We start from the raw sequence: 13,001 nt of genomic DNA, 5'->3' as shown, positions 1-13,001 counted from the left end.
TACATATTCTAAAATATATGAATAAAAAAATGTTTAAAAAATATTAGGCACCCAAAAGAATTTAAGAAAAAAATCGATTTTAGTGTGGAAAAGTAGGAAAGCATTAAAAAAATTTGTATTAATCTGATATTGCTGTAATTGTTCTGACCTAAAGAATAAAGCTGTCTAATCACTTATATCGCACGGTGAATATCATGAAAAAAAATAAATATAAGCCAACTTTTATATTTATCCTGCGCTCTATGCTGAGAATGATGTGAGTTGTAGTTCCACAAAACCTGGAATGTCCATAGTTCCTGCACCTACAAAATGTGTGAAAATGTGAAGCAATGGGAATGGTTTCTGTCTTAGACAATGACTCCTGCTCTTACATGTCATTTGTGTAATGTCAGATGTATCACCAGCAAAGAAACACTCAATGTTCTTGTTTTAAATGCATTTTACTTTTGGGAACTTTCCCTTACTCGCCCGCCTCCTCCAGCCTTGAGGCTGACCAATGTGATCTGCAGATTATTACTACTTGTTATCAATATTAATTAACTCCTGTGGAGAAATCACTCATGGTCATTTGTGACATCATCAAATACAGGAGGCCATTGTTACCTCACAGCATGATGTCACAATGACTGTGGGTCTATATAAACGGGTGTTCAGGGGGCAAAGGCTCATTTCAGAAGATGAAGACGAGGAGAGCGGAGGATACAGGATGGAGGATACAGGTAAATAACAAACCTTACAGGGATTTCTCAGTGAACTTACCTCCAACATGGACCCTCCACGTCTACAGATTGTGGCTGTAAGGTGCTGGATTTCTTCAGTCCTTGCCGGCAGAATCTCTACACTTGGGTGATGAAGGTTCTTTGTGAGGTCACACAGCGGAATTCTGGACACTGAAAGTTCTATGCAGAAAACATGGGGACATCAGAGAGGTCAGCACAAAGATGGCACCTCCAATGGAGACATTACAGTAGTTACCACGGTCAGTGGCTGGCACAGATTGTTGGTGGGGGTTCTGTCACATTATTTTAAGATTATTGGGGCAAAAAGTCTACCATTATGCCCCTACCTGGGAGAGGGGTTCGTGTACATATATTGGGGAAATATATTTATTTATATACTTTCTACTTATTTATTTTACTATTTGTGTTACTTCTATATAAAAGCATTTGAAGCAATTTTTTTTTTCAAATCATATTTATTACACCTTTTTAATTGCCTACATCAAAACTTAAAATTCGCAGTAAAATGATCGTGGATACCTGACATTTTATGCTTTTCTACATGTTTTATACAGATACTTCCACTCTTTTTTTTTTGCTTATTAGGGAGAGAATCTGGATCCTGGAAGACTGAAGAATCTAAAGCGATCAATGCGATTGTGTAGTATTAGTCTGTCTGTGCATACTGTACATATTTACATGCTTTAGCACTACAGAGTGCAACTTTATTTGTTTTCCAACTGTATAGGGTCCTGATATGATATAACTGTCCTATGTCTGTATATTAAGGGGTAGTGTTTGTAGGGGGGTAGTGTTTTATTTTTTTACAGGGGAGATGAACGCAGTCAGGCTATGAGCTCCAGGGTCTGATTTGACGAGGAAAGGTGAGGCGTGTTACCCGGACAAAGAAGATCTGCAATCCGGAAATGAGTCTCCATATTGAGTATCATTGCTCTATATATATCAGTTAGTTAGTTGTAGTATGGCCTTGGTCCAGGGTTCTCAAACTGATCGCCTTTTCCCGGGGTCAAGAAGGAATTTTTTCCCTGTAACGCACATTGGCTGAATGTGTGCAGGTTTTTTGCCTTCTTCTGGATCATTGGCTTTAGGTAGGGGAAGAGATTGTAATTAATAAAATATGTTTAAAATCAATGATCTGTGTCCTTATATCTTTATTTCATACTCAGGTATTTGTATATGTTAGTTCTCATTTATGGTCCATGACTATGAAGGTATACAGAAATACAAGAGTGGTAATTATGTGTCTCCTAATGCAATGTCTGTATTTATAATGCATATAAAGAGCCATAGACTAGATATCTGTGTCTGGACGCAGCGAGTACCGCAAAGCGAACCCATATGACACACGTGACACTGGATACACCGCCTCCAGTGGGGCGAATTTAAATAATAAGACGTGCAGCTGGATACGCCGCCTCCAACAGGCGAATTTAGGTATTACATGTAAATCTGGAAATCCCGCCTCCAGTAAAGCGAATTTAAATAATAAAGGGGGAACCTGGGTAACATTAACAATGGTGGGCCCAGTGATAGGGAATAGGGAAGTGGAGACCTCCTGAGCTCCCCCGAGTCAGTGTCCCTGCACTCCTAACGTTCCCAATGCCGGTTCCGCACCGGGCGCGCAACAGGAACCTAAAAACCCTAGCTCGTACTGACCTAAACCCTCACTAGGGAATTGGTCGGTGCGGAAACTAATCCCACCACTGCACTAAAACACAGATGAGGAAAGATGACAAAACAGGGGAAACACCACTTAGCTTTGCTCTGTTGCGTACGCTCCTAGCAACAGAGCCCACCACCTGTGTGCATCTTCTCCTCCACCCGGATCCATCACCATAACTGGATCCTTCACCATAGTGCAGCCTTGGAGCAGAGTCCACCACCAGTTTGCAGCTGTCCAGTAAAAGAGTCCCAAAGATGAGTTCAGCTCCTGCCCAAAAAGTCCAGCATGCTTGAGTCCAGCTCTCAGCAACCAAGTCCCGCATGCGAGTGCAACTCTCTCCATAGTCATCACTCCACAAAGCCATGCAAGCACTTCCTGCAAACACCATAAACTGTGACTCCACCATGCCATGCCAGCCCTTCTTGCAGACCACATAGCTGCCACTCGTCTCCTCTGGCTGGCCTGCGCTGGACTCAGGTTCAGCTCCTTCTTTCACCCAGGCTTCCTTGTGAATGACTAACACAATCAATATCACCAACAGTGAATGATACACCTGACACTCATTTATAGAGCATTCACACCTGTTACCTAATCACATGCACTTAACCAAAGAACTAAAGTGCGCTACCGCTCACCACCACCGGGGAAACTTAGAATGAACGACACCACGTGTAATAATTCTAATGGCCACCGGGGCAATCAACACACTTTGGCACCTAGCCAAAGGAAAAAGTTCACTTATCCATTTTACCTTGTCAGATCCAGCCTGGATCATGACAATATCTGAAGTAGCGGAAATTATTATCCTCTTAGAAAATAATTGCGGGCTTGACTCGAATATCGAGTATAATGGAAGTCAATGAGAAACTCAAGCATTTTTCGGAAAGTTCCTAACAGGAGAGCTGGTGGGGCAGGAAAATCACTGAAAAATTGATGAAAACTGTGCTCAAATGGAATGGGAACACTACAGTTGTGGCCAAAAGTATTGACACCCCTGCAATTCTGTCAGATAATACTCAGTTTCTTCCTGAAAATGATTGCAAACACAAATTCTTTGTTATTATTATCTTCATTTAATTTGTCTTAAATGAAAAAACACAAAAAGAATTGTCCTAAAGCCAAATTGGATATACAGTACTTCCACACCAAACATAAAAAAGAGGGTGGACAAAAGTATTGGCACTGTTTGAAAAATCATGCGATGCTTCTCTAATTTGTGTAATTAACAGCACCTGTAACTTACCTGTGGCACCTAACAGGTGTTGGCAATAAGTAAATCACACTTGCAGCCAGTTGACATGGATTAAAGTTGACTCAACCTCTGTCCTGTGTCCTTGTGTGTACCACATTGAGCATGGAGAAAAGAAGAAGACCAAAGAACTGTCTGAGGACTTGAGAAACCAAATTGTGAGGAAGCATGAGCAATCTCAAGGCTACAAGTCCATCTCCAAAGACCTGAATGTTCCTGTGTCTACTGTGCGCAGTGTCATCAAGAAGTTTAAAGCCCATGGCACTGTGGCTAACCTCCCTAGATGTGGACGGAAAAGAAAAATTGACAAGAGATTTCAACGCAAGATTGTGCGGATGTTGGATAAAGAACCTCAACTAACATCCAAACAAGTTCAAGCTGCCCTGCAGTCCGAGGGTACAACAGTGTCAACCCGTACTATCCATCGGCGTCTGAATGAAAAGAGACTGTATAGTAGGAGACCCAGGAAGACCCCACTTCTTACCCCGAGACATAAAAAAGCCAGGCTGGAGTTTGCCAAAACTTACCTGAAAAAGCCTAAAACGTTTTGGAAGAATGTTCTCTGGTCAGATGAGACAAAATTAGAGCTTTTTGGGCAAAGGCATCAACATAGAGTTTACAGGAGAAAAAAAAGAGGCATTCAAAGAAAAGAACACGGTCCCTACAGTCAAACATGGCGGAGGTTCCCTGATGTTTTGGGGTTGCTTTGCTGCCTCTGGCACTGGACTGCTTGACCGTGTGCATGGTATTATGAAGTCTGAAGACTACCAACACATTTTGCAGCATAATGTAGGGCCCAGTGTGAGAAAGCAGGATCTCCCTCAGAGGTCATGGGTCTTCTAGCAGGACAATGACCCAAAACACACTTCAAAAAGCACTAGAAAATGGTTTGAGAGAAAGCACTGGAGACTTCTAAGGTGGCCAGCAATGAGTCCAGACCTGAATCCCATAGAACACCTGTGGAGAGATCTAAAAATGGCAGTTTGGAGAAGGCACCCTTCAAATATCAGGGACCTGGAGCAGTTTGCCAAAGAAGAATGGTCTAAAATTCCAGCAGAGCATTGTAAGAAACTCATTGATGGTTACCGGAAGCGATTGGTCGCAGTTATTTTGGCTAAAGGTTGTGCGACCAAGTATTAGGCTAAGGGTGCCAATACTTTTGTCTGGCCCATTTTTGGAGTTTTGTGTGAAATGATCAATGTTTTGCTTTTTGCTTCATTCTCTTTTGTGTTTTTTTCATTTAAGACAAATTAAATGAAGATAATAATACCAAAGAATTTGTGTTTACAATCATTTTCAGGAAGAAAATGAGTATTATCTGACAGAATGGCAGGGGTGTCAATACTTTTGGCCACAACTGTATGTGGAAGATGTCTGGATGCATCTCTAACTCCAAGATCTCTGCTGGGAACTAAATAAATAATTTTAAATGATTTGGGGGTCCTCATCATTTTTTAAAACCAGCCAAGGCAACACAGACAGCTGAGGGCTTATATTATCAGGCTGGGAAGGCCCATGATTATTTGTCCCTTACCAGCCTAAAAGAAAACCCGCCGCCACTCCAGGATTGTTACATCACAGTAAATGTGCCAATTCTGGGGTTTTGCCCGTTTCTTCTGGGTTGGGGGAAGTTATGGGGGTGTTTTATAAACACCTCTCCATTACTAACCCCTGGGCTTCACCTGACATTTCACAGCTGAGATCAACCTCAAAAAAATTACCCCGATTGTCTCCATTACTAACCCCTGGGATTGACCTGACATGAATCCCCAAAAATATTACCCCAATAGCCACAACAGGGCAATTGGGAAGAGTCGGGTAAAGCGACAGAATTGGAGCATCTCATGTGATGCACAAATTCTGAGGCAGCTGCGGACTGGAGTTTCTAAGCTGGAAAGGGCTCAATGTTGATAGACCTTCCCAATCTGATAATATAAGCCTGAAAGCTGTCTGCCTTACATTGGCTGGTTACCAAAAATAAAGGGAGACCTCACATCATTTAAAAAAAATATATTTATGATATTAGTCTGTGATACATTTTTAGGTGCATTTTCAGCCGCAAAACATGTGGAGTGGGGACTTGAGCATGTCGCTTGAGCACCCACTATACTTGATCAAATTAAATATATATAGCTGGAAATTCGGAATAACAAAAGAACCATGTTCCTAAATTCGGGTTACTCTCCAAAATATCCAATTAGAGAATGAAGGACATTGGGAGCGTAAATCCCTAAAATACAATATATGGATTTGACATCAAGTAGATTCTAGATCTTGTTTTTGCCAAAAAATTACACAACATATTTGATCAAAATGATACTAACAAGAAAACTCAAAAATGGACAAATCACCATGTAGAAAAAGTAGTGACTATAAAAACATGCAAGCAACAATACAACCATGGGGCAATGAAATAGGCATACAGCGTATCAGGGAGTAAATAATGTCACGAAAATATATCGGGTACTATACAGAGTAAGATTCATTATAATATACAACCCATAGGCATGAGGTGTGAGGATTTGCATAAAATTTATTAACATTAATAATACACAGGAGAAGTCAATGAGGTGGTTGCTCACGAAAATCGACTATTTTCCATATAAGTATATATGACTCATACCCCTGTTTCAGAAATCATTGTAATCACAACCTGTTATAAGGGTCAGAGGTAAAAGAGTATGTGAGCTTAAGCACAAAAAACAATCATCATAGTGTGACAGGTGTCAGCAGCACAAACCAGAGAAAAATGCCACTTACCCACATGCTGTTTAAGCCTAAGTATTTCACCGGAGCCCCGATGTGTGTTTCGCTGTGGCTTACTTTGGGGGGGGGCAGTCGAGTATTGACATGTAGAGAGCACCCTTGGCCATCACTAGTACCTCTTAATAACAATCCTAATAGCATGCCCCTACTAATAACACTCCTAGTGGCACGCCCCTCCTAATAACACACCTAGTGGCACATGCATCCTAATAACACTCCTAGTAGCAGGTCCTTCTTATTTACACTCCTAGTGTAACGTTCCTCTTAATAACGCTCTCAGTGGCACATCCCTCTTAGTAAATCCACTAGTGGCAGGTCCCTCCTAATAACTCTACTAGTAGCAGGTCCCTAGTAATAACACTCTTAGGCCTGTTTCACACATCAGTTTTTTGACAGAAACGTGTGCCAGCAGATCGACGGATGTACGGATCTGCCGATCTTGCAAATTTAAAGGAACCGTGCCTGGTTAAAAAAATGTAAAAAAATACCGGTGATGTAGTGTTCTCCATGGCGCTGCCGAGATCTCGCGGGAGCCAGGGTGGGAGTAATGGCGCGGCTGAGATCTCGCGGGAGTCGGGACCAGGGGACATGAGCAGGTGTGATGGATCGCGGGAGGGATAACCTGGGGATTATTGCGGGATGTTAGCGCCAACCATTGCGCGATGTGGGGAGCAGACATCGCGGGAAGTGAGCGGTCATTATCGCGGGATGTGTGGAACGATCGCGCGATGTGAGTAACAATCATCGCGCGATGTGGGGAGCAGGGATGCCATCATCACAGGAAGTGTGGAGCTGCGGTGACCATGGATGAGAGAGAGAGAGAGAAAGAGATATTTTTCTACCAGCAGCCAGACAGAATTGGGGGTTAAATCACTACATGGCGGATCCGCGGCCCAAAAAAACGTTGCATGGCCCATCCGGTCATGTCAGCGGACACCAAAATCTTGGCGGATCCGTTGATATGCGGATGTAACGGACGACCATCAGTCAAAATCCGCCAATAATGCTAGTCAATGGGGGAAAAAAAGGATCCGCCAAGAAAAATGGGGATCCGTTTTTTCTCCAAAACGACGGATTTTGACTGATGGTCAAAAACAGATGAGTGAAACAGGCCTTAGGCTAGTTTCACACTTGCTTTTTTTTGCAGCGCGTTTTTCCCGCAAAAAAACGCATTGAAAAAACGCATACAAAAGCATACAACTGCTGCGTTTTTTTCAAGCATTTTTATGAGCATGCATGAAAAAAACGCAGCGTTTTTATGCGTTTGTATGCGCTTTTAGTGCGTTTTTACAGCGTTTGCGGTTTTTTCCAACATTAGGTGGCCCCTCACACTAACCCAAACCATGACTTTACTAACCCTAACCCTGACCCTAACCCTAACCCTGACCCTAACCCTTAACCAAATCATACTTAACCCTAACCCAAACCCTAAACCCTAACTAACCCTAACCCTAACCCTGACCCTAACCCTAACCCTGACCCTAACCCTGACCCTAACCCTGACCCTAACCCTGACCCTAACCCTTAACAAAACCATACTTAACCCTAACCCTGACCCTAACCCTAACCCTGACCATAACCCTAACCCTAACCCTGACCCTAACCCTAACCCTGACCCTACTTAACCCTAATCCTGACCCTAACCTTGACCCTAACCCTTAACAAAACCATACTTAACCCTAACCCTGACCCTAACCCTAACCCTAACCCTGACCCTAACCCTAACCCTGACCCTAACCCTTAACCAAACCATACTTAACCCTAATCCTGACCCTAACCCTGACCCTAACCCTTAACAAAACCATACTTAACCCTAACCCTGACCCTAACCCTAACCCTGACCCTAACCCTTAACCAAACCATACTTAACCCTAATCCTGACCCTAACCCTGACCCTAACCCTTAACCAAACCATACTTAACCCTAACCCTGACCCAAACCCCAACCCTAACCCTGACCCTGACCCTAACCCTAACCCTAAACCCCCTTAACTAACCCTAACTCTAACCCAAACCCCTAAATTCCATGGTTAAAAAAAAAAACGCATATGCAAAAAAACGCATACATGAGCATGCCAGTGCGCACATATGCGCATCCATAGGCTATAATGGCCATTTTTAGCGCAAAACGTGCGCATATGTGCGCATGCGCTTTTTTGCAGGGCCAAAAAATGCAACATGCTGTGTCTGGAAAATACAAACGCACACCCCAAAAAAACGCAGCGCATGAAAATCGCATACATGCGCTTACAAGCGCGCAGGTATGTGCACCCATGTTAAATATAGGGGAAAAAACGCGGAATAAAATATGTTTAAAATCAATGATCTGTGTCCTTATATCTTTATTTCATACTCAGGTATTTGTATATGTTAGTTCTCATTTATGGTCCATGACTATGAAGGTATACAGAAATACAAGAGTGGTAATTATGTGTCTCCTAATGCAATGTCTGTATTTATAATGCATATAAAGAGCCATAGACTAGATATCTGTGTCTGGACGCAGCGAGTACCGCAAAGCGAACCCATATGACACACGTGACACTGGATACACCGCCTCCAGTGGGGCGAATTTAAATAATAAGACGTGCAGCTGGATACGCCGCCTCCAACAGGCGAATTTAGGTATTACATGTAAATCTGGAAATCCCGCCTCCAGTAAAGCGAATTTAAATAATAAAGGGGGAACCTGGGTAACATTAACAATGGTGGGCCCAGTGATAGGGAATAGGGAAGTGGAGACCTCCTGAGCTCCCCCGAGTCAGTGTCCCTGCACTCCTAACGTTCCCAATGCCGGTTCCGCACCGGGCGCGCAACAGGAACCTAAAAACCCTAGCTCGTACTGACCTAAACCCTCACTAGGGAATTGGTCGGTGCGGAAACTAATCCCACCACTGCACTAAAACACAGATGAGGAAAGATGACAAAACAGGGGAAACACCACTTAGCTTTGCTCTGTTGCGTACGCTCCTAGCAACAGAGCCCACCACCTGTGTGCATCTTCTCCTCCACCCGGATCCATCACCATAACTGGATCCTTCACCATAGTGCAGCCTTGGAGCAGAGTCCACCACCAGTTTGCAGCTGTCCAGTAAAAGAGTCCCAAAGATGAGTTCAGCTCCTGCCCAAAAAGTCCAGCATGCTTGAGTCCAGCTCTCAGCAACCAAGTCCCGCATGCGAGTGCAACTCTCTCCATAGTCATCACTCCACAAAGCCATGCAAGCACTTCCTGCAAACACCATAAACTGTGACTCCACCATGCCATGCCAGCCCTTCTTGCAGACCACATAGCTGCCACTCGTCTCCTCTGGCTGGCCTGCGCTGGACTCAGGTTCAGCTCCTTCTTTCACCCAGGCTTCCTTGTGAATGACTAACACAATCAATATCACCAACAGTGAATGATACACCTGACACTCATTTATAGAGCATTCACACCAAAGGAAAAAGTTCACTTATCCATTTTACCTTGTCAGATCCAGCCTGGATCATGACAATATCTGAAGTAGCGGAAATTATTATCCTCTTAGAAAATAATTGCGGGCTTGACTCGAATATCGAGTATAATGGAAGTCAATGAGAAACTCAAGCATTTTTCGGAAAGTTCCTAACAGGAGAGCTGGTGGGGCAGGAAAATCACTGAAAAATTGATGAAAACTGTGCTCAAATGGAATGGGAACACTACAGTTGTGGCCAAAAGTATTGACACCCCTGCAATTCTGTCAGATAATACTCAGTTTCTTCCTGAAAATGATTGCAAACACAAATTCTTTGTTATTATTATCTTCATTTAATTTGTCTTAAATGAAAAAACACAAAAAGAATTGTCCTAAAGCCAAATTGGATATACAGTACTTCCACACCAAACATAAAAAAGAGGGTGGACAAAAGTATTGGCACTGTTTGAAAAATCATGCGATGCTTCTCTAATTTGTGTAATTAACAGCACCTGTAACTTACCTGTGGCACCTAACAGGTGTTGGCAATAAGTAAATCACACTTGCAGCCAGTTGACATGGATTAAAGTTGACTCAACCTCTGTCCTGTGTCCTTGTGTGTACCACATTGAGCATGGAGAAAAGAAGAAGACCAAAGAACTGTCTGAGGACTTGAGAAACCAAATTGTGAGGAAGCATGAGCAATCTCAAGGCTACAAGTCCATCTCCAAAGACCTGAATGTTCCTGTGTCTACTGTGCGCAGTGTCATCAAGAAGTTTAAAGCCCATGGCACTGTGGCTAACCTCCCTAGATGTGGACGGAAAAGAAAAATTGACAAGAGATTTCAACGCAAGATTGTGCGGATGTTGGATAAAGAACCTCAACTAACATCCAAACAAGTTCAAGCTGCCCTGCAGTCCGAGGGTACAACAGTGTCAACCCGTACTATCCATCGGCGTCTGAATGAAAAGAGACTGTATAGTAGGAGACCCAGGAAGACCCCACTTCTTACCCCGAGACATAAAAAAGCCAGGCTGGAGTTTGCCAAAACTTACCTGAAAAAGCCTAAAACGTTTTGGAAGAATGTTCTCTGGTCAGATGAGACAAAATTAGAGCTTTTTGGGCAAAGGCATCAACATAGAGTTTACAGGAGAAAAAAAAGAGGCATTCAAAGAAAAGAACACGGTCCCTACAGTCAAACATGGCGGAGGTTCCCTGATGTTTTGGGGTTGCTTTGCTGCCTCTGGCACTGGACTGCTTGACCGTGTGCATGGTATTATGAAGTCTGAAGACTACCAACACATTTTGCAGCATAATGTAGGGCCCAGTGTGAGAAAGCAGGATCTCCCTCAGAGGTCATGGGTCTTCTAGCAGGACAATGACCCAAAACACACTTCAAAAAGCACTAGAAAATGGTTTGAGAGAAAGCACTGGAGACTTCTAAGGTGGCCAGCAATGAGTCCAGACCTGAATCCCATAGAACACCTGTGGAGAGATCTAAAAATGGCAGTTTGGAGAAGGCACCCTTCAAATATCAGGGACCTGGAGCAGTTTGCCAAAGAAGAATGGTCTAAAATTCCAGCAGAGCATTGTAAGAAACTCATTGATGGTTACCGGAAGCGATTGGTCGCAGTTATTTTGGCTAAAGGTTGTGCGACCAAGTATTAGGCTAAGGGTGCCAATACTTTTGTCTGGCCCATTTTTGGAGTTTTGTGTGAAATGATCAATGTTTTGCTTTTTGCTTCATTCTCTTTTGTGTTTTTTTCATTTAAGACAAATTAAATGAAGATAATAATACCAAAGAATTTGTGTTTACAATCATTTTCAGGAAGAAAATGAGTATTATCTGACAGAATGGCAGGGGTGTCAATACTTTTGGCCACAACTGTATGTGGAAGATGTCTGGATGCATCTCTAACTCCAAGATCTCTGCTGGGAACTAAATAAATAATTTTAAATGATTTGGGGGTCCTCATCATTTTTTAAAACCAGCCAAGGCAACACAGACAGCTGAGGGCTTATATTATCAGGCTGGGAAGGCCCATGATTATTTGTCCCTTACCAGCCTAAAAGAAAACCCGCCGCCACTCCAGGATTGTTACATCACAGTAAATGTGCCAATTCTGGGGTTTTGCCCGTTTCTTCTGGGTTGGGGGAAGTTATGGGGGTGTTTTATAAACACCTCTCCATTACTAACCCCTGGGCTTCACCTGACATTTCACAGCTGAGATCAACCTCAAAAAAATTACCCCGATTGTCTCCATTACTAACCCCTGGGATTGACCTGACATGAATCCCCAAAAATATTACCCCAATAGCCACAACAGGGCAATTGGGAAGAGTCGGGTAAAGCGACAGAATTGGAGCATCTCATGTGATGCACAAATTCTGAGGCAGCTGCGGACTGGAGTTTCTAAGCTGGAAAGGGCTCAATGTTGATAGACCTTCCCAATCTGATAATATAAGCCTGAAAGCTGTCTGCCTTACATTGGCTGGTTACCAAAAATAAAGGGAGACCTCACATCATTTAAAAAAAATATATTTATGATATTAGTCTGTGATACATTTTTAGGTGCATTTTCAGCCGCAAAACATGTGGAGTGGGGACTTGAGCATGTCGCTTGAGCACCCACTATACTTGATCAAATTAAATATATATAGCTGGAAATTCGGAATAACAAAAGAACCATGTTCCTAAATTCGGGTTACTCTCCAAAATATCCAATTAGAGAATGAAGGACATTGGGAGCGTAAATCCCTAAAATACAATATATGGATTTGACATCAAGTAGATTCTAGATCTTGTTTTTGCCAAAAAATTACACAACATATTTGATCAAAATGATACTAACAAGAAAACTCAAAAATGGACAAATCACCATGTAGAAAAAGTAGTGACTATAAAAACATGCAAGCAACAATACAACCATGGGGCAATGAAATAGGCATACAGCGTATCAGGGAGTAAATAATGTCACGAAAATATATCGGGTACTATACAGAGTAAGATTCATTATAATATACAACCCATAGGCATGAGGTGTGAGGATTTGCATAAAATTTATTAAAATTAATAATACACAGGAGAAGTCAATGAGGTGGTTGCTCACGAAAATCGACTATTTTCCATATAAGTATATATGACTCAT

This window comes from Dendrobates tinctorius, unplaced genomic scaffold (assembly GCF_039654945.1).
Source record: "Dendrobates tinctorius isolate UK_male_01 unplaced genomic scaffold, ASM3965494v1 ptg000073l, whole genome shotgun sequence".
Classification (NCBI taxonomy): domain Eukaryota; kingdom Metazoa; phylum Chordata; class Amphibia; order Anura; family Dendrobatidae; genus Dendrobates; species Dendrobates tinctorius.
Note: the sequence above shows the minus strand (reverse complement) of the source record.